The following is a 27,037-nucleotide window of genomic DNA, read 5'->3' on the forward strand; positions in this document are numbered from 1 at the left end:
ACTACAGAACTACTCTTATCTGATTACACTTTGCGGTAGTTGCTTCCTGACCATCAGTCTTCCCTGAGTTCCGCACCTGGGTCCTGTGGCATTTCCTCGGTGCCCCTGTCAAAACACGGGTGCAAACTCTGAATCCTGTGAAAACCTGAAAAGACCAGATACAGACATTAATTTTCAAGCAACTAGCAACGCGTTTATACTTACCTCAGCATTCCACAAACTTTTCCAGCTTCTTAGAGTCTTTGTTGCGTGTTGCCACTTTGGCAAAGAAGAAACGAGACTCCACGTGAGTTGTGGGGAATAAGCTTTGCCATTTTCAGTAACATGCTCAGACTTCTCAGTTTTCCTCAGACTCTGCTGGTGTTCCGTAACACTTGCTTCGCTCCAAAAAGTCTTGTTTTCATCACCTGCAATTAAAGAAGATCTAAGACATCCAATTAACCATTACAGAGACAAGCAGCTTTCCACAGCTCACATTCCTAATACAAGACTCAAGATTCCTCAGTGCCAAGAACTGCAACCGCCTTACCAACGACTTGCGCGCCTGTTAAGAAGCAGGACGGAGAGCCTACGAATTTTGACCAAGAGGTAAGAGTAATGTTAAACCGGAGTACGAAGGAAGAAACGCTATAGAGTGGGAAGGGGTAGAAGGTTCTGGCCCCTAGATATGTATTCCTTCCCCTTTTCTCTCCACTACCACAGGGTTCCTACCCCTCACAGCAAGACAATAGCAGTACCCATAGAATCAGTGAAGCCCAACACTCCTGCGGCGATAAGGTAAGCATTACACATACAACACACTCGAGCAGACTTCAGGTTACACCACAACCAGTATTTCATGGAGAGTTGAGAAGGGAAGTACCTGAATGGTTCACCATGGCACTTTTTATACAAACTGAGCCTGCATCAACATAGTTAATATGTAGAAGAGAACACAAAAATGTTAAGACCATACTCAGCCCTCCAGATAAGGTGCATTTTTATGCATGTAATTATAGGAAATAAGCATGTATTTTTTTCTACTGCGTACCATGTACGCTGTATTTATTCATGTAAAAAAAACATACTTTCCACCACTAGATGGCACTGTAGCAAGCAAGCTCCTGCCTTGAGGCAGGCATACCCTTCCCTTGCCAATCTGTCTCCAAGACATGCATCCTAATCCGGGGCTCAACCCACCCCCTCAGCCCTGGAAGATCTTTCCAGAAACGCACGTGTCCTTCTGCTGTGTTTTTTCATTTGCAAAGTAAGCTGAGAGGAGGCCACAAACGTGGTGACACCAGCCAGGTAAGCATCCCGCCCTTCTGCTGCGCTTTTCAATTCATAACATCCACCTTAAGGTGATTTTGCAATTTTCCATTTCCCGCAATTGCCGCTATAAATTATTAAATGAGCGCGAAAGACACATTAGCTTAGTCTCTTTTTTTTGCACACATTTAATGATTTAGAGGGAATACAGCAGGCTGCTGATTGCAGCAGCTTGAAGGTTAACACCTCCGGCTCAGCGCTTGTGTTGCAGGCCCGGGATTGGAGGAGGGTCACGCTGGCCTGGGAGATGCACAGTCCTTGGCTGTGTACCCAGGCACCTTCCAGGCCCATTACAGAGTGCCTGCCCTGCCGAGCTGAGAGTTGATGACACAGAGCATCTACAATTGGTATCGTGCAGCCCAGACTTGAATCAAGGCTGGGCTGCATGATACCAATTGTAGACGCTCGTAGCTGTATTCATTTCGAATTGCTTTACAAGTGGTGGTATGCAGCCCAGCCTTGATTCAAGGCTGGGCTGTATGACACCAATTACACACTAAATGATGTGGGTGTTGTTTTTATGAAAGGCAAATGCCATTGCGCCTGTGCAATTTTGTTGGTTATGCAAAGCTAATTGCATTTTTATTTTCTCTAACAGCCCGGACCGCTATCTGATCTAATCTCGTTTGTTCTAGGCTGTCTGAGAGAAAAAAACGCAATGTAAAACAGTTGAAAGTATTTTGTTTCTTCTGAAGCAAATCTACTATCTGCACGGGTCAGATGATCAAGCAACTGCCCGTTTCCCAGAGTCAGTCCACCTGAGACACAGGCTGCGTCCCTGATGAACTCCACAGCACAGTGTTGTCGACGCAGCCTTTCTCTCTCAGGGGGGCTGTGCCTCTGGGAAACATGTTTCCTTGGTCATCAAAAGCATAGCCTGTTTTATGCATGATCGTGAATAGCCAACTGAAAGTCCACAAGTCCCCTTACAAATCTATGACAGTTATAGCGAGCACCACAATAAAGCACCCTTTTTAAAATGGGTTCACACCACCACCATTTAATCGCTTGATATGCTAAAAAGTAAAGTTTGCTTGGATATCCTTAGAATGTTCTTACACCATACATAACACGCTGGAGGTTTGTGACAAATCTCCAAATCTAAGTGAGTTTATGGCACAACTTATTTTTTTGTGTTTTTTAAAGTTCTGAAAATAAAGTGGCTAAATCAGCATATTTTTCTTTTGCATCTTATCGTTTTCCATTCAGGATGTGGAAAATAAAGGTACCATAAAGTGATATTATTTTGCCCCAACATGCTGCTATAAGGATTTACATGCTGTCATGATGCTTTACTATGCAATTTGGGTATTTTGCAAGTAAACTCTATAGGACAGTATTTTTGGTCTTGACACCCAAAATTTAAATATTTGTAAGCATGGAAGAAAGTGGCCATGCCCAAATTGAAAGAGTGGGTTAAAATCCCTGCTTCTCTGTTTAACGTAAGTGTGTGATCCTGGGCAAATATTGTAATCTCACCCTAACTTCAACTGCAAAAATTGGAGTGCTTATGAATGATTACGTGTACACCCTTACAATAGGACAGTTTTAATAAGTGTAGTAACACTTGTTTACTCATGCTCCATCTGCAGGAAATATATTAGTCTCAATGTATAGTAGTTCCTAACAGAGTTTATAGTCCCAGAATTTTGAAAATGAAGCTGCGTATGTAGCATTTACTTACAAGTTATTTTATGGCAGAATATTTTCTGAAAGTGAAATAAAATGGTTAAAGGCAATCCAGATAACCTTGAGCTACAACTTTTTTTTTTTTGTCTATGGGTCTGATTTTACGTATGCTTTGGGTGTATATGTTGGATACGTTTTACTCTCTTGCAGAGGAGAAATCTAATGTTTACTCTTTAAATTGCATTTTCAAAAATCATGCGTAAAATACTCCCACCACAAAATCTTATCTGCAGCTCTGACCATACTTGTACAACATTTTCCCCCACATTCATCTAATCTGAAGTGGGTAGAACAAACTGTGTTCGGCAGATATTCTTGCAATGTCAAGTGTCTTTACTTTGCTCATGGCTCATTCGTATACTTTGTCCACCAGTTCACGGTCAGTGACTTATATTTGAGGTCCTTAAACACAAACCCGCCTGCCCTTCGTTACAACAATGGTAATCCTATTTAAGTAACCTTTAGAAAATACCTTTTATGCTTTTTGATAAGAATGGAAAGGCTGAAAACTATGAATCAATGTGTAGTTAACCTTTGCTTAGTGGGGGTCAGCCTTTAACCAAGAGAATTAAACCATAATAAAACAGGTTTCCATACTGCACTGAATGGGAGGACCTGACTTTAGTCTTCTTTAACCTAAGTTTATCAGTGAAGGCCAAGAGACTAAAACATACATTCTACAATGACCCAGTCTTTTCTTGTAGTAACACGTTCTTGCAATGACTGACAGAACAGGCCACACACAGATTTCTGTTTTGATTAGTTTGATTGAATTGACAAATGCAACCCTTTTTGAACATTGCAAGAAAACAGGGGTTTGATCGCAAAAAGGGATTCGCTTAGGGCTAAGAAAATGCATATATTCTCCAGCATGGATTCACATGCTCATGACTATTGCCCGTCGTCCGGCTGGGAATCCTCGGTAAAGAAAAAAATCAGTTTGTTTCGTTTCTGAACTGTCTTTCTACTAATAACCAATCACTGGTCTTTGGGTCATACTGCCCCCAGCCAATGACTGTCCTCTACCTAAGCCCCTCCTCTGGCAGCCATCTTCAGATTTTTACCGCACGTTCAAGTGTTGGGAGTCCTCGTGCTTTAGCTCTCAGGCTTTTACTGCAGCTATTTTTTTGGATCAATTGGTGCTCAAACTCCACCGATTCATCATCCGATTAACGGGGACCTGTTTCCGGAAGCTTCTACGCCCCTCAAGGGCAATTTTTCATCAAACTTCACTTCTTGGAGGATTCCAGAAGATTCTTGAGGCCTACCACGCGTGGACATGGCCAAAGATAAGGGAGACTCGACACCACTGTTCAGGATCTGCCCCGGATGTGGACTATGGAACGTTTTCCTGGAGGAGGGGCACTCCCGGTGCCTTTACTGCCTACACTAAGACAAATCCCACGTGGGGAGACCTGTGCGTTCTGCAAGGACATGTCCACCCACACAATGAAGGACCGTCGCAAGCGGCTCGCTGAGTGGCTGGAGACAAAGAACCCGGTGGCAGGTGAGCCCTGGCAGCATACCCCCCGACCCCCCCCCCCCCCCCCCCCCAAGAGGAAATCTGAGCGGTCTTCTAAGACCTTTGAGGGAGCTTTGGCGACGGGGGCCCAACAGAAGGCAAGCAGAGCATGTCTTCAAGCACCGTTGGTACGGGCTCCGCGACAGCCAGGCCAGGCTGGGCTCAGCTTCGCCGACGCCGTCAACCACGAGCCAACGCTCTAACTCAGTGAAGAAAAGGAAGTCTGAGCACCTGGGTAAGCTTCGGGAAAAGGCCCCAATCGGCTCCGACGGAGAAAGCCAAGGGGGAACGAGGCGCTGACCCTAACCCCACGGTGAAGGCCTCAGACGCGCCCATGGTCGTGAAGGCCCAGGTTTACCCGGCAAAACAATCTATTGAGGGAATGGTGGTGTCCCTGGCGAAGGCTGCAGATGCGGGTTCCCAGGAGACATCCACCAAGACAAGACTCTCCCTGCCCGCCCAGAGGGAATCATCATTCATGCCCATTGAGAAGACTCCCGTGAAGATGCTGGTCATCTCCCTGAGACAGTCGCCCCCTTGCCGTGAAGGGGTGGGGGCACAGTGGTCCAGCTAGACTCGGAGATCTCTTCCGAGGAGGAACTTTCAGGTCTGGCAGTGCCTGGCAGTGCCTGAGAAGCGCGTCGAGGCCGGGCCCTACGGGAAAGACCTCGACGAGGCTGATGGGGAGAGCAGCGAGAGAACTGACTAGGAACGGCAAGGCGGGGAGGAACAGCCAATACTCCTGTTGCAACCGCCTCCACCGTCGGAGGATCCACCATATAAGAGGCGACGAGTCCATCCACCTCCACCGTACCATCCTTCCCCTCCATCCCCTCCACCGAGGGACGAGCCGGATATGGTGACGACGGGTACGGACGATGACGGAACAGATCTCCCGTCGCCGGAACCCAGGGCTGCTCTTCTCCCCTCCCTCCCCCCCCCCCCCCATGAGATCGGATCCTTCCACACCATAATCTCTAGGGCTTTGGAGCTGTTTCAACTCAACCCCGAGGAAAAGGAGGTTTCCTTTATCAGCGAAGAGAGGCCAAGATGAAGACCGCCCTCTCGATCCTGCTGTTGGACGACATTTGGGACGAAGGGCTGTTCCTCCTGAAGAACCCTTCCTCGACCCTGGCGAAGTGAGAACGGTACGAGAAGAAATACCAGGTTCCAGACTCTGCACTGAAGTGCCTCAGAGCGCAGCTGTCCCCGGACTCAGTGGTCTCGGTGGCGGCCAGGAAGAAATCCGCAGGGTCGACGGATTCCACTTCCCCACCGGACGCCGAGGGAAAGAGGCTAGACGCCATGGGACGACATGTCATCTCGGCAGTGACGACCATTAAGGCGGCCAAAGCTCTTGCGGCCCGCTACAACAGGGAGCTGTGGTTTAAAATCGCCCCTCTCCTGGATTTCCTCCCAGACAGGAGGGCGGAGGCCCTTGAAATCCTACAGGAAGGCGAGGTGGCTTCGGACCATGCCATCATGGTGGCCATGGACATCGCAGACACCAGGTTCCGCCAGATGGGCAACAGCATTTGCCTTCGCCGGCGTGTTGGCTCAAGGCCACCAACTTGCGTCAGAATGTCCAGACAAGGGTATTGGACATGCCCTCCGACGGGGACAACTTGTTTGGCAAGGCGGTGGATGAGTGTCTGCAGGCCACCAAGGCAGACTCCGAGACGGCACGTGTCTTGGGAATGCCCCAGCAACGACGGCCGTCCTTTCGGACCTCCAGAGGCAAGTCACGGTGCCTCCAAAGGGTTTGATGGAAACTTCCTCATACCATCAAGCGGCCCGTTCTTCATCCCAGGAGGCCTACAGAGGCTGCAGCAAGGTCAGAGGAAATCGTAGTCACCGCTAAGGAGCCCAAGGTCTTACGGCCTTGGCGAAGCAGGACTGAACCGACCGTGACGTTGGGCCCGCACACGAGCACCCCTGTGGGAGGCCGGCTGGCAAACTTCATCAGCGTGTGGAAGTCCATCTCCACCGACCATTGGATGCTGGATACCCTGGCCCACGGACACACCCTGGAGTGTCAAAGGAAGTTTCCCCGCTTTCCTCCCGTGGCCAGGTAAGAAAACCACATTCCACAACTACTTCTAGAGATACGAGTGATGCTGGAAAAGGGAGAGCTAGAACTCGTCCCGAAGAGGCTCCGGGGCTCCGGAGTATACTTGTGGTATTTCCTCATCTGAAAGAAGACTGGCAGTTGGCGACCCATTCTAGATCTCCGCCGCCTCAACAAATATATCAAGTCACAGAAGTTCGGGGTGGTCACCCTTCAGCACGTGCTGGGACAGCTGGAGGAAGGAGACTTCCTGTCGTCGCTGGACTTGGAGGATGCTTACTTCCACTCAAGTTTCTGCGCTTCGTGGTCCAAGGACAGCACTATCAATTCAAGGCCCTTCCCTTCGGCTTGAAGTCATCTCCAAGGGTCTTCAAGTGCCTGGCAGCGCGCCTGCACCTTCAGGGGGTCCACGTCTACCCGTATCTGGACCATTGGCTCATCCGAGCAAAGTGCAGGGAACTCGCTGTCAAACACAGAGCGAGGACCGTACGCCTGCTCACGGAACTGGGTTTCTCGATAAACTACTCAGTCCTGCTTGGTGCCATTGCAGGACGCTCTGTTCCTGGGAGCCAGGCGCAACACTGTGGCGCGCCTGGCTTCGCCGTCGGAGGAGAGTATAAAAGCCATCCTGGGCAAAAGTTGCCAGGGTGAGGTCCATCAAGTCCCTGCTCAGCATGATGTCATTGTGCTCGTTGTCTTTGCAGGTTGCGGATGCGGCCGCTGCAGGAGTTTGACGCCTGTTGGTTACAAGTGTCGGGAAGTTTTGAGGACAAGATCGCCCTCAACGAGACATTCCGTCGAGCGATCCGGTGATGGGGCACCCGCGTGCATCTGGCGGCGGGCATGGACTTTCAGACCCCAGAAGATCGGGAGACTGTGACAACGGACGCCTCCCTAGAGGGATGGGGCGCACACACCGGAAATCTCCATGCTAGAGGCCTTTGGCTCCCGGTGGAGAAGTCATTGTACATCAACGTCCTGGAGCTCCGGGCCATGTTTTGGGCCCTCAGGCCCTGCCTTCCGTCCCTCAAGGGCAAGGTGGTGCAGGTATTCACCGACAACACCACAACAATGTTCTACATTCGGAAGCAGGGTGGGGGGGGGGGGGCACCAGATCCGCAGCTCTCTCCAAAGAAGCGCAGGATCTATGGCACTGGGCCGTCGCCCAAGGAATGTTCCTGGTACCCTTTCATCTGGCAGGAGTGAAGAACACGGTTGCCGACTCACTCAGCAGGGAGCTGCGCTCTTGCCATGAGTGGGAGCTTCGGCAGGATCAGTTGGACCTACTGTTTCGACGATGGGGCAATCCCAGATCGATCTCTTTGCGACGGCGACGAACACCAAGTGCCGGAGGTTTGTCAGCCGGTTTCCCCAGCCGAGGAGCATGGGGGATGCATTCTCCTTCCCCTTGGACGGCCTGCTCCTTTGTGTTCCCACCGTTGCCGTTGCTTCTGCAACTTATCAGTCAACTCACACGGTCCTGCTGCAGGATGATCCTCATCGCACTGGCGTGGCCGAGGCAGATATGGTTCCCGGACCTTCTGGACATGTCGGCGTCCCCTCCAGTCAAGCTTCTGCTGGACGCAGATCTTCTTGCCAGGGAAGGGGGTGTGATTCTGCACCACGACCCGGGGTCGCTGAACCTGCAGGCCTGGCTCCTGCAGCACTAGAATTTGGGGGATACGAGATTCCGGCGGACTGCAAGGAGGTACTTGCCAGGGTTTCCTTGACTCTTAAGTGTTACAGGCATAAATGGAAGAGGTTCACCGTCTGGTGCCGTGCACAGAAGATAAACCCTGTACGGATTACGGCCCCTCAAGTGCTGCTGTACTTGCTGTCGTTTGCTTAGACCGGGCTGGCGCACGCTTCTATCAAGATTCATCTGGCGGCTATCTCCCGCTACACCAGAACTCCGGGGCCTACGTCGCTGTGGTTGCATCGCCTGGTTAAGGAGTTCATGAAAGGACTTTCGAGGGGATTGTGTCCTCCGACGTATTGCACATCTGACAGTAATGACCACAGCTGTGCTGCTTCAGAAAATGTTCTCAGCGTAGGCGTCCTGCGTCGATGATGTCGATATATGCTGTCCCTCGAGGGCCTCCGTTGAGGGTCGACGTCACCGGATGTTATATCTAGGACGCACAGCGCCCGTAGTCTCAGTTCAGTTTTTTCTGAGAACGTGTTCGCTTCGGAATCTCGGTATGCTCGATTCTTCTACTTTGCGAAAATGTCTCCACCGACGACTGAGATGACTGCCAGTCCCTGACATCGAAGGGCTTGCAGTAGCGTAAGAAGTTATCGGTAGGTAGGGTTTCTAAACCCCGTAAGTCAAAATCTGCTGGGCTTTTGACCGACGACTCGGGGCGACTCTCTGCGTCGGCGTAAGTCCAGGGGGTCTTGGTCTTGGAGTGGGTCCCGCCATTCCTCTGCCTCTTCTAGGCATTCTCGGAAGTGCCGTCACCGGTCGCCTTTCCTGTCCTCGTCGGAGTACTCCGCCGGACAAGACACCCGTCAAGTCTTCATCGCCGGCCGAATGGAACGCATTCCGCCAGAAGATGATGGCGATTTTCAAATAGCAAGGCACTGTTCCATCCGCGCCTTTAAGAGAAGCCGGCAAGGAACGAGCTAAAGCCACTGCTCGCATGCCTTCGGGCTCGGGCAGTTGGCATGATCATAGGGAGCCATCGAGGTCCCAATCGGACAAGGTTGATCGCCATAGCGTGCCAGGTCCCGTTCCTAGATGCCGTGGAGACCATCGGAGCCTGTGAGCCTTTCCAAGAAGCTATCGACGCCGTTGGCGCCATGTCCGTCGAGGGACTCTCTCGAGGCTTTGGCTTCGACAGTTGTCGAAGTAATCAGCGCCTTGGTCGGCGCCGATTCCATCGGCGCTCTCAATGCCTTTTGAGGAGAATTTGCCAGAGGTGCCCTGGAGGACACTGGAAATTCTGAGGGAGGCTCTCTGTAAATCCGCGAGGCCTGTGTTGGAACCTTTTTCTGCTCCCTCATCCAGATTGGATTTATTCCTACCTTTTGGATTATGCTTCAGAGGTGGAAGAAGGGTCTGATGTGGAGGGGGTTGTACCGCCTGAGGTTCCTGACAACCTGTTGTCTGGTCACAGCCAAATGGAAGACCTAAATCAGTCCTAACATTACGCCAGTGGTCTTGACACCTCCCCGGGGGTTGAGTTTGGCAGGCCTGAGCCTGGTACACATGCCGAGTCCTCGTATAGGTGTCTCATGTCAAGGGTGGAGGGTGACTGAGTACTTGGGGTGGTCTGCTCCACCAGTTGATTTTCTGCAGGATGATCCGACGGATATCCTGGACCAAGGTCCACCCACTGACCTGGTGTTGCCATTTCATATGGCCTTGCAAAGAAGGGGTGGCGGCAGCTTGGACTGCTCCGGAGAGTCTCCCGGCAGTGAATAAGTCGCTTCCGAGAAAATACCGTCCAGCCAGTGGTGACCTCTGCTACTTGTCTACTCGCCCTACTCCGGAGAGTTTGGTGGTGCAGGCGGCTACAGCCCCATCGAAGCAGGCTGCATACCGTACCATCCCTCCTGATGGGGACGACAAGCGCTTTGATGGTTGGGCGAAGAAAGTATTTTCATCTGGGGGTATGGCTTTAAAGGCAGCCAACTCAGTTTGTGCCTTGGCAAGATTCACTCACATTGGAATTGTGCATCTCTGGCGGCTGAACATATTCCCGAAGGGGGGGGGAAAGGGATGCTTTTCTAGCCCTCGTGCAAGATGGCAAGGATGCCATGTGTGAATCCGTTCAGTCGGGTCTGGATGTGGCAGACTGTGTCAGCCGGTCCATGGCGGCTGTTAGGGAGAAGTCTCTTCTAAGGCTAATTTCCCTTATCAATAGTCCTCCAGCAGCTCTGCTGGATTTGAAGGATTTATTTTTTCTCCTGCTAAGCGTGAGACAATTTTTTCCCACTCTTAGACAGATTGCTAGTGTATGTTTTAGGCTATCTTGTGTGCTTCTGTTCTATGGGGTGTTCTCACCCTCACAGGAATCATCTTTTTAACATGAGTGGTACACAGCACCATCCGTGCCGTACCACAGGGGTGTCGTAGCGACCCCCAAACATAGACTCCATACCCTGGGACTGACTACTGTCGCCCAGGGCATGTAAAGTCCCCATTGACTTTACTAGTCAATTCTTAGGAACTAAACCAGTACAACCCATTTTACAATGCAAGTACTAGAAAGGGTTAATAGTTTTTCCCTAAAGTTCATTTTCGAGGGGGTACCGTACAGTCCCTCTGAAGTTTCTGGCTGGTGGCAGTGGTTACTTCCATAAATATTAGATCGCTAATATTTCCCTATGGGATTTTCCCATTGTTCGAGGCTGCTGCTTTTACTGACAGCCTCTAACATACCGCCGGTTTATTTTAATACTAACTTTACTCTGTTAGGTTTTTATTGCCTGAACTTTGATAATATTTCTTTCTCGTGTCTTTCTCTATAATCCTAACCCAGGTCGGGGATCCTTTGTAAGTCCTTTTGGCGGGCTTCTGCACAGAAGCCCTCCTCTCTGCGCCACTGAGTCTGAGGTAGGCAGGATGTGTGGGAGGGGGAATAGGCACCCTGGACAGGGTTGCCTACGCAACCCAAGTCGCACTCTGCCCTGATAGGCTGGGGGGGTTCTCCCGCCAGGAGAGCCACCCCACTGTGTGAGTGACAGCTAGGCTGTATAAATTGGGGTCTTGCTGCCTAAAAGCAGGGTCCTGAGGACTGGAGGACAAGACGTCGTCATTGGAACTAAGAAACCAAAGAGGAGAGAAGCTGAAGACATCTGCAACGACTGAACCACCGGTGAAGCCCTGCTGCAGGTCCTCACCACTTTTCTCCAACAACTTGAGAAGATCTTCCTCTGCAAGAGTCTTCTTCCCTTGAGCTGGTGGGGCCAACCACTTCGCCAATCGCCTTCCCGGACCTGCCTTGGTCGAAATCACCAGTGCCAAGCATTAGGAGACCGGATAGCCAGGTACCCGTCCACCTGGACCGTGATTTAAAGGAGCATACCTTTTATTCGTTTGGCAACACCGCGGCTGGTTTCATCCCTGGGCAGTGCAGTAAATCGAACCTTCCTCCACGACTAGAGCCTCTCTTCCTCTGCTGGATCTCCCGAACTGCAGGAACTACCGCCACTGCAGGAGCCTCTTCTACTTTAAAGGTACATTGTTCCGCCAGGCCTCCTGTTTTGTTGGGTATCGCTAAAGGTGTTTTAAATCCTTTACTTACCTACTGGGTTGGCCGCCCCTATCATCTAACATTGTCTTTCACCTTCTGCAACCGCCTTTTCGAATCGTTAAACAAAGACTTGACTGCAGCTACTGGAACATTTTGATCTTGCGCACATTGCCTTGTACCTTTGACACTGGCACAGGCCTATTGACTCTGGCTAAATCTGTTACAACTGCCTTCTCTAGATTTCTTGTCACCTAGAAATGTGTTGGTGCACCTAACTCTTATAACCACCTTTTCCTTCCCTCTTTTTAAACTTGTGAAGTGCCATTTTGCTCAGTTTTCACCTCAGTATTGCAAATGCTAAAGTCCTGCCTTGCCTAACTTGTTCACAATCTACTTGGGAAGTGTTGCTGGTGTGTTAAAGAGCCTACACCTGCATAATGTGTCCTTTCCCTCCCTTTTGAGAAATTGAGTGCCATTTCTGCTTGGTTTCCACTGTGCCGTTTTGCTCAGTTTTCACTCTTGCTCAAACTTGTCTACAATTTAAATAGGGAGTTGCGTATACTTTTCTTGACTGATTTAACTTGCTTTAGTAATAGTGATTTGTGTGTGAACATCAGAGTGTGTAAAATAAATATATATATTCTTTTTGATACAAAGCTTTGGTCAGTTTTTCCTTGTTCCATAGTACTGTAGTCCTAATGTGTAAACCCTGAATACTGCTCATCTCCCTCTTGAGAGAAGTCTGACTGCTTAGCCTCAGCTACCAACTAAATGTTTGTGGTACAGACTGATACCAAAGGGGATTTATTGCATATACCTGTAGTCTTAATCTTCTGTAGTGCTCCCTAAGGGAACTGCACAGGATTCTGCCTTACAGCAGCGAGCACCGTGATGCGCAGTTTTGCGTGATTGCAGAAGTCGGGGTTTGGTCCTGATGTGCAATCCCAGCTTCTCAACATGCCCTTTGATGGTGTCCATCTTTTTGGCAGCAAGGCTGACGAGAGCCTTGAGAGGTTGCAGACCTCCAAAGCTGCAGCAAAGTCTGAGCGCTGCATTACGACAACCTCTGCCTTTTCGTCCTAGGGGACAGCAATGGAGGGGAGGTTCCTTTCAATACTACTCTTCCTTTGGTAGATCGAGAGGAGCTGCCAGTCAAAGGAGCCACCGTAGGAGTACCAGAGGTGGAAAGCAAGGTACTTGGTGCCAAAGCTGCTCGGGCAGTTGCCTCCTTGCCCTCGGGCACTGCCGCAGCCGCTTCCGCTCAGTCATGAGTCCATGGCCCATGGTTCACCAGTTGGGGGAAGACTGGCGCAGCATCTTGTAGAATGGCGTGTCATTACTTCAGATGTGTGGGTTGTGGAGATCATAGCCCATGGCTACTGTCTTCCTTTCTGGCAGAGGCCTCAGGACAATCCACCGGGGAAGCTCTCTGAAGCGTCCGGATCCGCTCCTTGCGCAAGAAATCCTATCCCTGCTGGAGAAAGGCGCCATAGAACTGGTGCCTGTAGCGGAGAGGAACAAGGGATGGTATTCCCCTTATTTTTTTATCACGAAATAAGACGGAGGATTGAGACCCACCATGGACTTGCATGGTTTGAACAAGCTCCTCGGGAAGGACAAGTTCAAGATGGTTATTCTTTCTCAAGTCCTCAAGGTCCTTCAACTTCAGGATTGGTTGGTGTCTCTTGACTTCAGGGATGCTTACTTTCATGTGCCGATGCATCCCAAGCACAGGAAGTACCTGAGGTTCGCGGTTGCCGACTTGCATTTTCAGTTTTGGGTCCTGCCGTTTAGATTGACCTCCGCCCGAGGGTCTTTACCAAGCTGATGAAGATGGTGGCAGCGTATCTCAGGAAAGGGGGGGGATTCACCTCTAACCCTACCTGGACGATTGGTTGATCAGGGAGCGCTCTCCCGAGAAAGCCCTGGATCATCTGTCCTTCACCTGCCACTTCCTTCACAAGCTGGGCTTCTCCCTCAATTTAAAGAAGTGCCATTTGACACCTACCCAGCGGCTCCAGTACATCGGAGCAGTGCTCGACACATCTCTGGGGAGTGTTTGCCTCCCCAGGTGAGGGCTAATCATATTCTGCAGATGGTTGACAAGTTTCAACGTGCCCAGAGCCTCCCGGCGTTCGAGTTCTTGAGGTTGCTCGGCCTCATGGCATCCTGTATTTTCCTTGTGCCAAAGGCCAGGCTGCAGATGAGATGGGCTCTCAAGATGCAGTGGTAGCAGATCACGTTCAGATTCTGCCCTCGGTCGCACAGGATATTCTGTGGTGGGCCGTCGAAGGAAATCTGATGCAAGGTGCTCTGTTTTGGCAACCATGGCCGGACGCGACGATCGTGACGGACGCATCCCGCACGGGTTGGGGAGCTCATGCCAACGAGCTGACAGCCAGCAGCCATTGGTCTCGGTCGAGTCCAGACTCCACATCAATCTGTTAGAGCTGCGGGTAGTCGGGCTAGCCCTGAAGGCTTTTCTGCCGTCTGTGTGGGGGAAGAATGTCCTGATTATGACTGACAATACAGTGGCCATGCACTACCTCAACAAAGTCCCTCCCGTTGGACTTGGAGGCGATGCAGCTCTGGTTCTGGGCCATCCAGCAGGAAATTTCGATCTCGGCAGTTCATCTGGTCGGAGACGATAACGCGGCGGCGGACACTCTGAGCAGGCAGAGCACGGTCCCACGAGTGGGAGCTGGCTCAGGAAGTTCTGATCTTTGCCCTTTGGGGAACCCCACAAGTGGATCTCTTTGCCACCAGTGTCAATCGGAAGTGCGAAAGATTCTGCTTGCGGGAATTTCCTCCTAGAGGAGACCTAGGGGACGCGTTTGTAGTGGAGTGGTCCTTCCCACTGCTGTACGCATTCCCTCTAGGCCCCATCATTCTGCAGGTGTTGCGGATGTTATGGAGGTTTGTTCCCGTATGATCCTCATTGCTACGGCATGGGCCAGGAGAGTGTGTTACCCAGACCTTCCAGACATGTCCATCTGCCCTCCACACCGTCTTCCCTACCGAGACAATCTGCTCTCATGGGAGGGGGTTTGAGTTCTCCATCCAGAGGTCACGTCTCTCAGCCTTCATGCTTGGTATCTGAAAGGCTGAGGTATAAGGATTGGGACCTCCCCGAGGACGTGATGGAGGTGTTGCTTTCGGCCAGAAGGCCTGCAACAAAATCCCTGTACAGTTGCCGTTTGAGAAAGTTCTGTGACTGGTGCAGGGTACAGAATGTGGATTCTTTCCAATGTTCCATTCCTTTGGTTCTGTCTTTTTTGCTTTCGTTAGCCCACAAGGGCCTGCAAGTGGGTACCATTAAGGGTTAACTGGCGGCACTGTCAATTTTTAAGCGCTCGTCTGAGGAGTGTTCTTATTTTAAGATTCCTTTGATTTATCAGTTTCTAAAAGGGCTAACTAATGTGTCGCCTTTCCAGGTGCCGGGATGGGATTTGAATTTGGTTCTAAAGTTCTTAATGGGAGCTCCGTTTGAGCGCTTACATTCTTGCCCGCTGAGACTGTTATCTTTTTAGACTGTATTTTTAGTTGCGGTTACTTCCGCACGCAGAGTGAGTGAGTTGCAGGCACTTTCCGCCAAGCCACCTTTTACGGTGTTCCATGAGGGCAGGGTTGTCCTTGGGGTTCGTCCTTCTTTTCTTCCGTAGGTTGTGTCGGAATTTCATTTAAGCCAGAAGGTGATTCTTCTGGCGTTTTATCCTCCTCTGCATCTTGGTAAGGAAGAAGAGAGGCTCCATAGGTTGGATCCTAGGAGAGCTTTGAGTTTATATCTCTCACGGATGTCCCGGGTCAGAGTGGACGATCAGCTCTTTATTGGATACGCTGGAAGACTTTTAGGTCAAGGTGTTTCCAAGCAGACCTTGTCTAGATGGATCATTTTGACGATCGCTTAATGTTACTGTCTGGTGGGTAAGGACCCTCCAGTAGGCTTACGGGCTCACTCTACTATTCCCTGGACGCCATCAATGGGCAAGATATGGCCTTTGGTAAGGCAGTCCTCTATTCAGTAATTTGATTGAGCATTCTAAAATTCAAAATTCTTTTCCCACCTCCATACGTTGGTACTGCTTTTGGAGTCTGTCTAAATGTGGAATACGTTGGAGGACACAATCCCTTCGAAGAACAAGTTACTTATCTTACCTGGTAACTTTCTTTCGATGGGATGTTCCTCCGATGTATTCCACATAGAACCCTCCCAGCCTGCCCCTCTACAGAATTTCTTATGCGATTGCAGCTTAAGTGTCCGCAAGGCTTTCTACAGTCATACTGGCAGGAGATTGGTGCCACACGTTCTAATGGAAAAAACTACAACTGAGGCTACGGGCGCTGTGCGTCCTAGATACAACATCCGGTGACGTCGACCCTCGACGGAGGCCCTCGAGGGACAGCCTATTGACGCAGGACGCCTATGCCGAGTAAGTTTTCCGAAGCAGCACAGCTGTGGTCATTAACTGTCATAGATGTGGAATACATCAGAGGAATGTCCCATCGAATGAACGTTAGCAGGTAAGACAAGTAACTTGTTCTTTCCGCTAATTCCCGCCGGTGAAGGTTCCGTGGGAGCTCAATGTGGTGCTGACTAGGCTCATGTGTCCTCCGTTCGAGCCTCTGCATTCGGCACCTCTGAAATTCCTATCGTGGAAGACGGCGTTTCTTGTGGCCATCACCTCCGCACGAAGAGTGGGAGAGATCCAGGCCCTCTCCTGTAAGCCCCCGTATTTGACATGCCACGAAACGAGGATCGTGCTGAGGACTCACCCCTCCTTCATTCCCAAAGTGCTGTCGGACTTCCATCTCAACAAGCCCTTGGTGTTGCAGGTTTTCTTCTCGTCACTCGCTGGATGTGGCTAAAGTGCGGAAGTTCTACGTGGACCGCACAAAGGGTCGCAGCTAGTGCTTATTTATTTTTTTTTTAAAAATAAATAGCACTTACCGAGATTCAGCTACAGCTTTTCTGCTCTGGTCTCCGGTCCCCGTCCTCCGCGTACAGCACTAATGAAGGGAAAGCCACCCAGCGGTAGCTTTTGTTTACTACAGCTGGCTGGCTTTTGCTTCATTAGTGCCGCAAAAGCCAGCACAGGAGGGAATCCATTTCACAAAATGGAGGCGCCCATGTGCTTGCTTTTGCGAATTTTTAACTTGAATAGCTCAAAATTTTACATAGGAAGTTTTAAAAGAGAATGCTAGTATTTTTTTTTTATGTTGCCTATCTTTTTTAAATAAAAATGTTTTACTAGACCATGCCTTTAAAAGCAACGCACACAATCTGGTGTTCCTCTCTCTGGCTCTTTGGTTCCAGCAGCAGCAGAAATACAACCAGCTTCGAGAGTATGTCCAGACAGGCTTACTTTGGAGTTGATTGGTCACACAACTCAAAGGGAGAAGTCGTCCTTGCTGGGCTTCTCTAGTCGAGGTGAATTTGGAGCTTCAGCACAGCAGTAGGGCTTCACCGGGCAAACCAACGGTCCAGTAGTTGCAGCAGGCGTCTCAAGTTTTTCTTCGGATTCTTTCGTCCAGTGGTCGACTCAGCCTTCCAAGCCAAAAAGCCTCGCCTTTTATGCAGGTTTCTCACATTCATTCCAGCTTGGCTGCCAACCACCTTTGGGTGCATTCCTGTAACCACGGGGGTTAAGCACAGGGCGTTTCGGGTACCTCCCTTACTTCCTGCCCGACATACTGGAGCCAGAGGCAGGCTTCACTTGTGAATCCTGCCAAAGACAAAACAAAGGTACCAAACCTGGTTTGGCATGCAGAGTAAATCTCAAGAAGGACCTTCCCAACAAGAAATGGTGAAAAAAGACCAGACCATTTTGAAGAAATGGGCACCCATGGGGGCCTTAGCGTGGCTGCAAACGCAGCACGCAGTAAAAACACACAATGGTAGTAAAAAGTAAACCACTGCCACCAGCCATTAATTGTAGGAAGGGTAACATAAAATTGTTACATGAGAAACTAGACAAAGGGGATACCAAGTAACCCCTCCAGCACCCTATTGTACGATAGTGTGTGCTGGGTCTGGAAAGTTATAAAAGGTAAGTAAGTCAATTTCACTTTGTTAGGCAGAATTGCATGTAGTACCCTCTGGTACCACCACATACAATTAGGACTACAGGTGTAAGCAAAAACCAACCTTTGGTATAAGTCTGTACTACAGTTTTGTGGTAGCAAGCCATGCTCATCTATAGAGGGAATGTGAGCAGTATAAGAGATTACACATAGGTCTTACAATCACAGTGGTTCAAGTAGGCACTTACTCTCAAGGTTTCTTGGTAAAACATTCACTAGAAGGAGGCAACCTAATAATATACACAAACACACTTCAATAGCAAAACAATAAGTTTCTGAACAAATTAGGCTCCCCTGAAATAGGAGTAAAATGGCATTTCAGTCACTTTCACTGGGAGTAAAAAGGCACAAGTTAGCAAAATAGATCACAAAAACTTTCTTAGGTAGCGCAAATAGTTATAGTTCACTAGAGGACTCGGTTCAGTTCAAAAGGCGTAGGCCAAAGTCAATGCACTAGTGCTTTGGATAGGCAAGAGCAGTTCTTGAAGTAAATGGTAAAGTCTTTGCCAAAGTTCTCAGAAGTAGTTTGTACGAAAAAGAATCATATGTTGGGTCACAAGCTGATTAGTCCTGCAAGTTGGGAAAGTTCCACAAACTTTCACCGCGAGAGAAGCATTCTCTCGGGTTGGCACAGTACCTTTAGTATGAAGTAAAAGATGCAGCTAAAGACGTTGATTCCTGACAATGCCTGCAGGTCTCGCTGTTCCTGAGCCTCAGTCGTGGGTACAAGAGCGAGGATGTCGGGGGACTCCTGCACTGCACAGGATTGTCAGAAAACACTGACAAAATGGAGTCACTTCAGTTTGAGTAGCTGTTAGTCAAGTACATAAGCTGGTGTCTTTCCCCCTGGTTAATCCTAACCAACTTGGAGAATGGTATCCAGATGGTTTATGAGTTGATTGGTCCCACCAACTCAAAGGAAGAAGTCGTCCTTGAAGGGGCTTCTCTGTTGAAAGGAGCTTTGGCGATTCAGACCTGCAGCAGGGCTTCACTGGGCAAACCAACGGTCCAGGAGTTGCAGCAGTCGTCCTCATCCAGCTCTTCTTCAGTTCTTTCGTTCCAGTGGTCGACTCGCCTTTTAAACCGTTTTCTCCCATTCATTCCAGCCTAGTTGCCACTCACCCAGCAGGGTGGCTTTCTTTGCCGGACAGTCAGCCAGCCAATCACGCCAGAGTGCATTTGGGTCCCCTAGGAGACTAAGCACAGGGAGTTTCGGGCACCTCCCTTACTTCCTGCCCACCCCAGACACTCAGACGCCAGAGGCAATCTTCAGTCCTGAAGCCCGCCAAAGGCATGTAAACAAAGGGACCTAACCTGGTTTGGCGCGCAGACACAAACACTAAAAGGACCTTTCCAAAAGAAATTGCGAAAAAAGAAGACCGGGACCCGTTTACACAAAGTGGCTTAAGGCGCCATCTTGAAAAACATGGACAGCGATTTTTAATTTTAATTTTTTTTTTAGCTACCGGTGTTCGCGGTCAGGAAAAATCATGCTAGTTTGTTCTAAAATCACTGCCACCAGCCATTTCGATAGAAAAGGGTAGCATTTGACTGCTACACGAGTTTCTAGACACAGTGATACTAGGTAACCCCTCCAGCACTCTATTGTAAAATAGTGTGTGCTGGGTCCAGGAATTTAAAAAGACTAGTAAAGTCAATTTAACCTTACATTCTTTGGGAAACAGTTTCTGATGCTTGTTAATCTGCTTAGCTGTGCATATGGTCCGACATCCAGTGGTAACCGCAGAGTATTTCATCTTGTCTTTCGGGGACCGAAAGGGGACGTCGGCATAGGCGTGTCTGTAACACTACCCCTATCGTGATGTGTAGTGTAACCAAAATTCCTCAGATGCCGAGGTCCCTCAGATTGTTTTTTTCCGCCCAGATAACTGGTCGCCCTATAGCGGAGTTCTTACATAAGACATAGTTTATCCTGAACCGACTTGTTGGTTATTTCCCCTTAAGTCATTTCGACGGCAAGAACAACTTCGACGAAGACTACGGGGGACTTGTCTACGGCAGTGGATTTCCATGTGGCCGGGCCCTCTTACCGGCCTTTACAGTAGGGAGAGTGGAGTTGGGGTGGCCATATTTCCGTTATGTCTTTCCTCTTTACCCTAGAGGTCTGGTTAGCTTTCCCTTTTGCTATGGAAAGAACTCCTTTTGGGTTCTGCCCCAAGTGTAGGGTCAGATACCCGTGGAAGGACGAGCACAGGACGTGCAACTCGTGTTTCCCCTTAGATCACGACGAGAAGCGATGTGCAGCTTGTAAACTCCTTTGGCCTAAAACCCTTAAGGAGCGCTGTGTAAAGCGGTGGGCAGTGTACGGTATGTTGCGGGGGGGGGGGGGGAGGACCTCTGATGACCAAACATCCGTTGCAGATGTGATGGACCTTGAGGTGGACACTTCTATGTTCGCCACGCCCGTCCCCGACCCTTCAAGGCCTGACTCCGGTCTCGCTTCAGGGACAACACCCGGCGACAAGGGCGTACAAAAGACATTACACTAAACACTCAACCCCTCTATCCTATTTCAACGGGTACGTCGAAAAAGGTGAAAGCGCCAGCAGGGCTGTCAGATTTTGGCGGATTCCTCGGATCGTTCAGATCCAAAGCCTCCCCGCATCCGCAGCAACATTTGACTGGGCATCCCAAAACAAACAAGGGTGCTTCCCCTGAATCAAGTTTACACGTCGAAGCGCAGAATTTCAACGCTCCGGTGGTTCCAAAAGGCCGGGTAGGCCCAAAAATTACAACTAGGCCTAGAGGCGAAAAACCTACCGCTAGGCCCTCTAACGGCACGGTAGGCGGTAAACCTACCGATAGACCTTCAGAACCACTATCTCACACCGAGTTGGCGGTAATCGAGCACAGTATTGCTAGAATGACTTCGGCGGTTGGGTTTATACCTGTTCTGTCGAAAAACATGGGGCAGGCCATAGACAAATCTATAGATACGCCATGGTGCCCCGATTCTCACGATTACTATGAGGACAGTCAAGAGCCTCTTTCAAACACCCTGAGTGACGAATTTCGGCGTCAAGGGACGGAAGATGATGATTTTCCACCCGTTGGCCCTTCTAGTTCCTCTAAATGGACAAGGGAGAAATTTGAAGGGTGCATGGATCGTCTTGAAACTTTATTTTTCTGACCATCCTTCCCAGAAAAGATCTCTTGGAGAACCTAATCTTCAATCTGCTGCACAGTTACAAGAGGATCAGCCCTCAGTCCCGGTCCATCATGAAGACCCCATACAAATGGATACTTATCAGGACATTTACAGTGAAGGTGAAGAAACTTCCTTCCTGCAGGGCTACAATGAAGACCAGGAGGATGCCACAGACAATTGGGAAGAAACGCACCAAATGGGGACGGACCCATGGACGCTCCCCCAACAGGATCAGAATACTGATGTTCTGTGCCTGGATTCTCCTCCGTCCACCCTGGCCCGCCAGGCCTCACCTGTAGACGACCAAATGGCCTTCAATGCCATGCTAAGGAAGGCGTCCTACCACATTAATTTACATTAAACAATCCCTGCATTCCTTATTTACTGCAGAGGTAAACTCCATTTTGACATACTAAGTATCAACAAGTTTGTGAACTCATAATTAGACGAGAAATAAATACACATAGAATGATGAAATTGACTTTTAGGCTGCTTAATTCAACTAAAATGTCAAAGACAAGGAATGGAATGAATTCAATCAACCATAACATTTAATAGTTTTATATGAACAACACATGCCCACTTATTTTGCAAACATAATCAAATAGAAACAAAGCAAAAATAGATTGGAAGCATAATTCAATTAGTTGCCATACCGATTTGCAATAACATAACATGAAAACTGAACAATTGCTTCATAAGTTGTCATTAGAGAAAAAACGTAAAACCGTAGGTGATAAACCAGGATGGGTTTTTTACAGATACAAATATAACTAAATATTCTGCGGGAGGTAACCAAGTCTATGGCCATGTTATGTTATTGCAAATCGGTATGGCAACTAATTGAATTATGCTTCCAATCTATTTTTGCTTTGTTTCTATTTGATTATGTTTGCAAAATAAGTGGGCATGTGTTGTTCATATAAAACTATTAAATGTTATGGTTGATTGAATTCATTCCATTCCTTGTCTTTGACATTTTAGTTGAATTAAGCAGCCTAAAAGTCAATTTCATCATTCTATGTGTATTTATTTCTCGTCTAATTATGAGTTCACAAACTTGTTGATACTTAGTATGTCAAAATGGAGTTTACCTCTGCAGTAAATAAGGAATGTAGGGATTGTTTAATGTAAATTAATGTGGTAGGACGCCCTTTCTTATGTTCCCATACATTACAGCTCTATAAAGTCCTACCACTTTTTTGAGCAGTCCCTTCAGTTACATGCTAAGGAAGGCAGCAGACAACTTTCAAATCACTACTCAAGAGACGGTGCCTGAGCAGGACTTTGTGGAAGACATTCTGAAGGAGAAACCCACTTCTAGCCAGGCCATTCCCTTCCTTAATTCTATTAAGAGAAGATTGGCCCCCTCCATGGTGTCACCAGCTCAGACCTGGGCAGTGAGCCCAAGAGTCAGTTATTTCGGCCAGCTCCTTCAGACCCTCAATACATTAAAGGGCACGCCACCCCTGATTCCCTGGTAGTGACTACCACCCGTAAACTGGCAGGAATAGCCCTTGCTACGGGGGAGGCGCCTCCGGATAGAGAATCCAAGAGGTTATATGCCTTGTGTAAGCGGGTTACCTCGTCTGCCGCATCTACCACGCGCATAGGGGATAACACCACGCTGCTGGCAAGTTATTCTGACGCTCAATGGAACCTTGTACAGGAAGGTCTCCAGGAGGTCCCAGAGCCCATCAGGTCCAAGCTTCTAACTATTGTGGCCGAAGGCAGACAAGTGAACCAGAATGTGGTAAAGAACATTCTGGACATGGCTGAAACAGCAGGCAGGTCTCTGGCCCACGGGACCTTACTCAAAAGGCACGCTTAGCTTCGTACCTCAGGGTTTAAGCCTGAAACGCAGGCTGCGCTCATCAATAAACCCATTGAAGAAACTAACCTCTTCGGAAAGGCGGTCGATGAGGCCCTAGAAACAGCCAAAAAAGAGCATGAGACTCTTAAGTCTCTGCTACAAATTACTCAAAGAGCTTCCCCCCCAGAGGGGAGGTAATTCTCGTTTGTCCTTTCGAGGGCAGTCCCGTGCAAGTCAGAACTATGGCACGGGTAACGTTAATGCTGGACAAACTTCAGGAAGCTCTGCATACTACCCGCCAAAGGGACAGCGACGCGGCAAAGCTAGAGGTAGAGGCCCCAACCCTAGAGGAGCTGGAGCCTCTGGTCAGAAATGACCACCAGATTCAGGTCCCCTCCCATGACACCCCGGTCGTGGGGCGTTTAACATCTTTCCTCGCGGCATAGGTGGGGATAACTTCAGGCCAGTGGGTCATAAAGACGGTCGCCCACGGGTACTGCGTGGAATTCGCCCGACCTCCACAATTCAGATCACCGCGCTCATGGCGCCTCTCACCGGACCATCTGGAGATCCTGAAGCAAGAGGTGGAAGCGCTGCTGGGAAAGGACGCCATAGAAGCTGTCCCTATTCTTCAGGTAAACAAGGGTATTTATTCAGTGTGCTTCCTTGTAACCAAAAAGGACCTCACCATGTGCCCTATCCTAGACCTGCGCCCAGCAAACAACTTCATTAAACCTCAAAAGTTTTGCATGGTAACACTACAGGAGGTGATCCCACTGTTGAGACAAGGGGACTACATGGCAACATTGGACATGAAAGATGCATACTTTCATATTTCAATGTTGCCAGCGCACAGGAAATATCTGAGGTTCATGGTAGAGGACAGGCATTGCCAATTCAAAGTGCTCCCCTTCGGCATCGCCTCGGCACCAAGGGTGTTTACCAAAGTGTTGGCAGTAGTAGCAGCACACCTGTACAGACCACTTGTCCTGGTTTACCCTTACCTCGACAACTGGCTCATAAGAGGGGACTTGTACATCACATGTTTTTTGAACACCCAAAAGACCATAGACCACCTGTTCAGTCTAGGATTCTCTATCAACGAGAAAAAACCCAGTCTAGTCCCCAGTCAAGTAAAATAATTTCTGGGGGCTCTAATCCGGACGAAAGACGGCCTTGTCTTCCCCTCCAACGATGGGGTTCAGAACATGCTTTTTCAGATCCCTCAATACGTAGCCAGTCAGGAGGTGACGGTACGCAAGGCCATGTGTTTGCTTGGGATAATGGCGTCATGCATATACTTGGTTCCCCACGCGCAGCTATGCATGCGTCCATGCAACAGTGGCTCAGCAGCCAGTGGTGTCAGGCCAGCGGACAATGGGAAGATCTGGTAGTTGTGTCGCCAGCCCTCGTTCTCTCTCTGCAGTGGTGGTCAAGGGAAAACCTTCACCACCCCTACAGCATAAGCCACTCTCACAACAGAAGCATCCCTCATTGGGGGGGGTGGGCTCACCTGCTTCAGCAGACAGCGCATGGGGTGTGGTTCTCACAAGTAGCATCCAACCATATAAACGTACTGGAGCTATTAGCGGTGTTCAAGGCATTAAAGGCTTTTCAGATGCAACTACAACAAAAACAGTGCTGATTCTAACAGAGCACTACAGCCATGTATTACCTGAACAAACATGGGGGGGGACACACTCTCGGGTCTATCCAAGCTGTCCCAAAACATTTGGATATGAACTCTCAAACACAAGATGTTTCTGTTGGCAAACGTGCTCAGCAGAGATTTCCCTCTGCCCATAGAATACAAATGGCGTCTGAACAAAGACATTGTGTCCAACGTCTTTGCAGAATGGGGCTTACCAGCGATCGACATGTTCGCGACTCAGGAGAACGCCCAATGCCAAGATTACGCCTCCAGGTACCCCCAGAACCGATCCAAGGGGAACGGTCTCTGGATAACATGGTCAGGGAAATTTGTCTAAGTTTCCCCCATACCCACACTGTGCTATACCTTACCCATTTGTTAGACACAGGGTTAGTCTTCAATTCCCCGAAGGTTCATCTGGCTGCTCTTTCAGCCTACACCACGTCGCAGCAAAAGGTATTGTGGTGGAAGATTCTAGTAATTAAGGCTTTTATGGAAGGGGTCAAATAATTTATCCTCCCATTTCTCACCCAGCTCTTGGATGGGGATCTAAATGTGGTTTTAACCAGGCTCATGGGATCTCCCTTTGAGCCAATGCATAAAGCAAGTCTAAAAGACCTTACTTATAAAACGGTGTTCCTAGTGGCTATCACTTCTATCAGAAGGGTTAGTGAACTACAGGCCCTTTCTGTTCTAGACCCCTTTGTTACAGTCCACAGGGATGAGGTAGTCATACGCACTCCTCCCAGATTTGCACCTAAATTAATCTCGAAGTTCCATGTGAAACAATCGATTGAACTACCTACCTTTTACCAGAATCCCACCAACATGGCCGAAAAAAGCCTACACACACTAGATGTGTGCAGTGCAGTCATGTTCTACCTGGAGAGAACTAAACCACTGAGGAAAAAGAAACAATTTCTCGTTTCAGTGGCAGCTGGTAGAGAAGGGGATCCTGTCTCTAAATCCGCGATCTCAAGGTGGATTGTCAAATGGATCACACTGTTACGCTCTTGGTAAGAGAGAACTGCCCTTCAAGCCTAGAGCTCACTCTACTCTGGGCACTAGGGCTTCCATAGCCTTCATTGCAAATGTTCCCCTGCAGTCCATTTGTAAAGCGGCAACCTGGAGTTCTGTACACACCATTACAAAACACAATTGCTTAGACACTCATTCTAGGTCTGATTCTCAGGTGGGACCAGTAGTACTAAGACATCTTTTGTCTACTATTCCTTCTCACAACCCACCTCCACCTCTGGCTACTGCTCGCTAGTCTATGCACAGCATGTGATTCTAAGCAGATTAACATGCATTACTTAACGTAATAGCATTTCTGATGATTGTATCTGCTTAGATTCACATGCACCCTCCCTACCTCTCCGCTCGGGGTGGAAGGAACATAGACGTCTTACTAATACTCTTCATGTACTCACTCGCAATAGCCTTGGGCTCCCTCATGGCAGAAATAATACAATCGGAGGGACCTTGGGCGTGAGGGATTTTGGGTACACTACACGTCACGATAGGGATAGTGTTACAGACACGCCTATGCCGACGTCCCCTTTCGTTCCCCGAAAGACAAGATGCAATACTCTGCGGTTACCACTGGATGTCGGACCATATGCACCGCATGTGAATCTAAGCAGATACAAACATCAGAAATGCTATTACGGTAAATAATGCATGTCTTATCCCAGAGAAGGTATTTTGTGACGTCAAGACATCCTGGGTCATTGCACTGAGGGTGCTCTATAACACACATGAAAATATGCCTATGGAGTTATCTTAAAACTCCATAATCAAAGAACACCAGTGTAAAACATACATGATTGGGGAAAAAAGGCTTGCACTCTTTCCAGGTAAAAAAAATCTAGTTCTCAAAATCCAGCAAAGTTGCTGGGGGCCTCCGAGATGAAGGGAATTGGCACATTTATGAGAATTCTCCCTAACAAAAGGTATATTGTACGTGTGGCTGGTTACCATCATGTTACTGCATCTATCTGCATGACATAACTGCAATTCCTGGTTGTCAACCTAATGGTGATTGTTTATATTTGTAATAGAGTATTGTCATACTACCTGCTATTTTCTTTGTTCCGGGTGTTCAAAAGGCCTAAATAAATAACTCTTTGTATAACAGTAGTGTCTAAGCGGAAATATTGTGTTTTTTGTTGGGACTCATTGAGGGGCCCTAACCCCACACACTCCCCTGATACTAAGGCTTGATTGCTCTCTATTGCACCCTTGATTGTGTTTTGGCTTAACTCTGTGCACCCTATTCACCGTAACCAAGGTGGCCTTCTAAAATCTGTCCACTAGTGCTGATTTTAGAAATCGATCTTGACAGGTGGGTACTGAAATTCTACCTCATCAGATACTTTCAGAATTGCATTAGAGGGACAATCCGAAAAAAATGTTGGAAATGTTGAGAAATTAAGTCACAGCCTAGGTTTATAGATATTATATAGAACAGGCCACCTACAGGTATCTGCTGCATTGTTTAAACGTAGTGTCTCCAAGCATTGAATTCCCATG

The 27,037-nt window shown here is 48.8% G+C and overlaps 1 protein-coding gene across 2 annotated transcripts in view; it reads left to right on the forward strand.

The window, feature by feature from the left end:
* SUPT16H (SPT16 homolog, facilitates chromatin remodeling subunit) overlaps positions 1-27,037 on the forward strand; it is a 979,449-nt gene that overhangs the window by 950,131 nt on the left and 2,281 nt on the right. The gene's annotated exons all lie outside the window — the stretch shown is intronic.

Source organism: Ambystoma mexicanum, unplaced genomic scaffold, assembly GCF_040938575.1.
Source record: "Ambystoma mexicanum isolate Mex_15411 unplaced genomic scaffold, UKY_AmexF1_1 Mex_scaf45, whole genome shotgun sequence".
Taxonomy (NCBI): Eukaryota; Metazoa; Chordata; class Amphibia; order Caudata; family Ambystomatidae; genus Ambystoma; species Ambystoma mexicanum.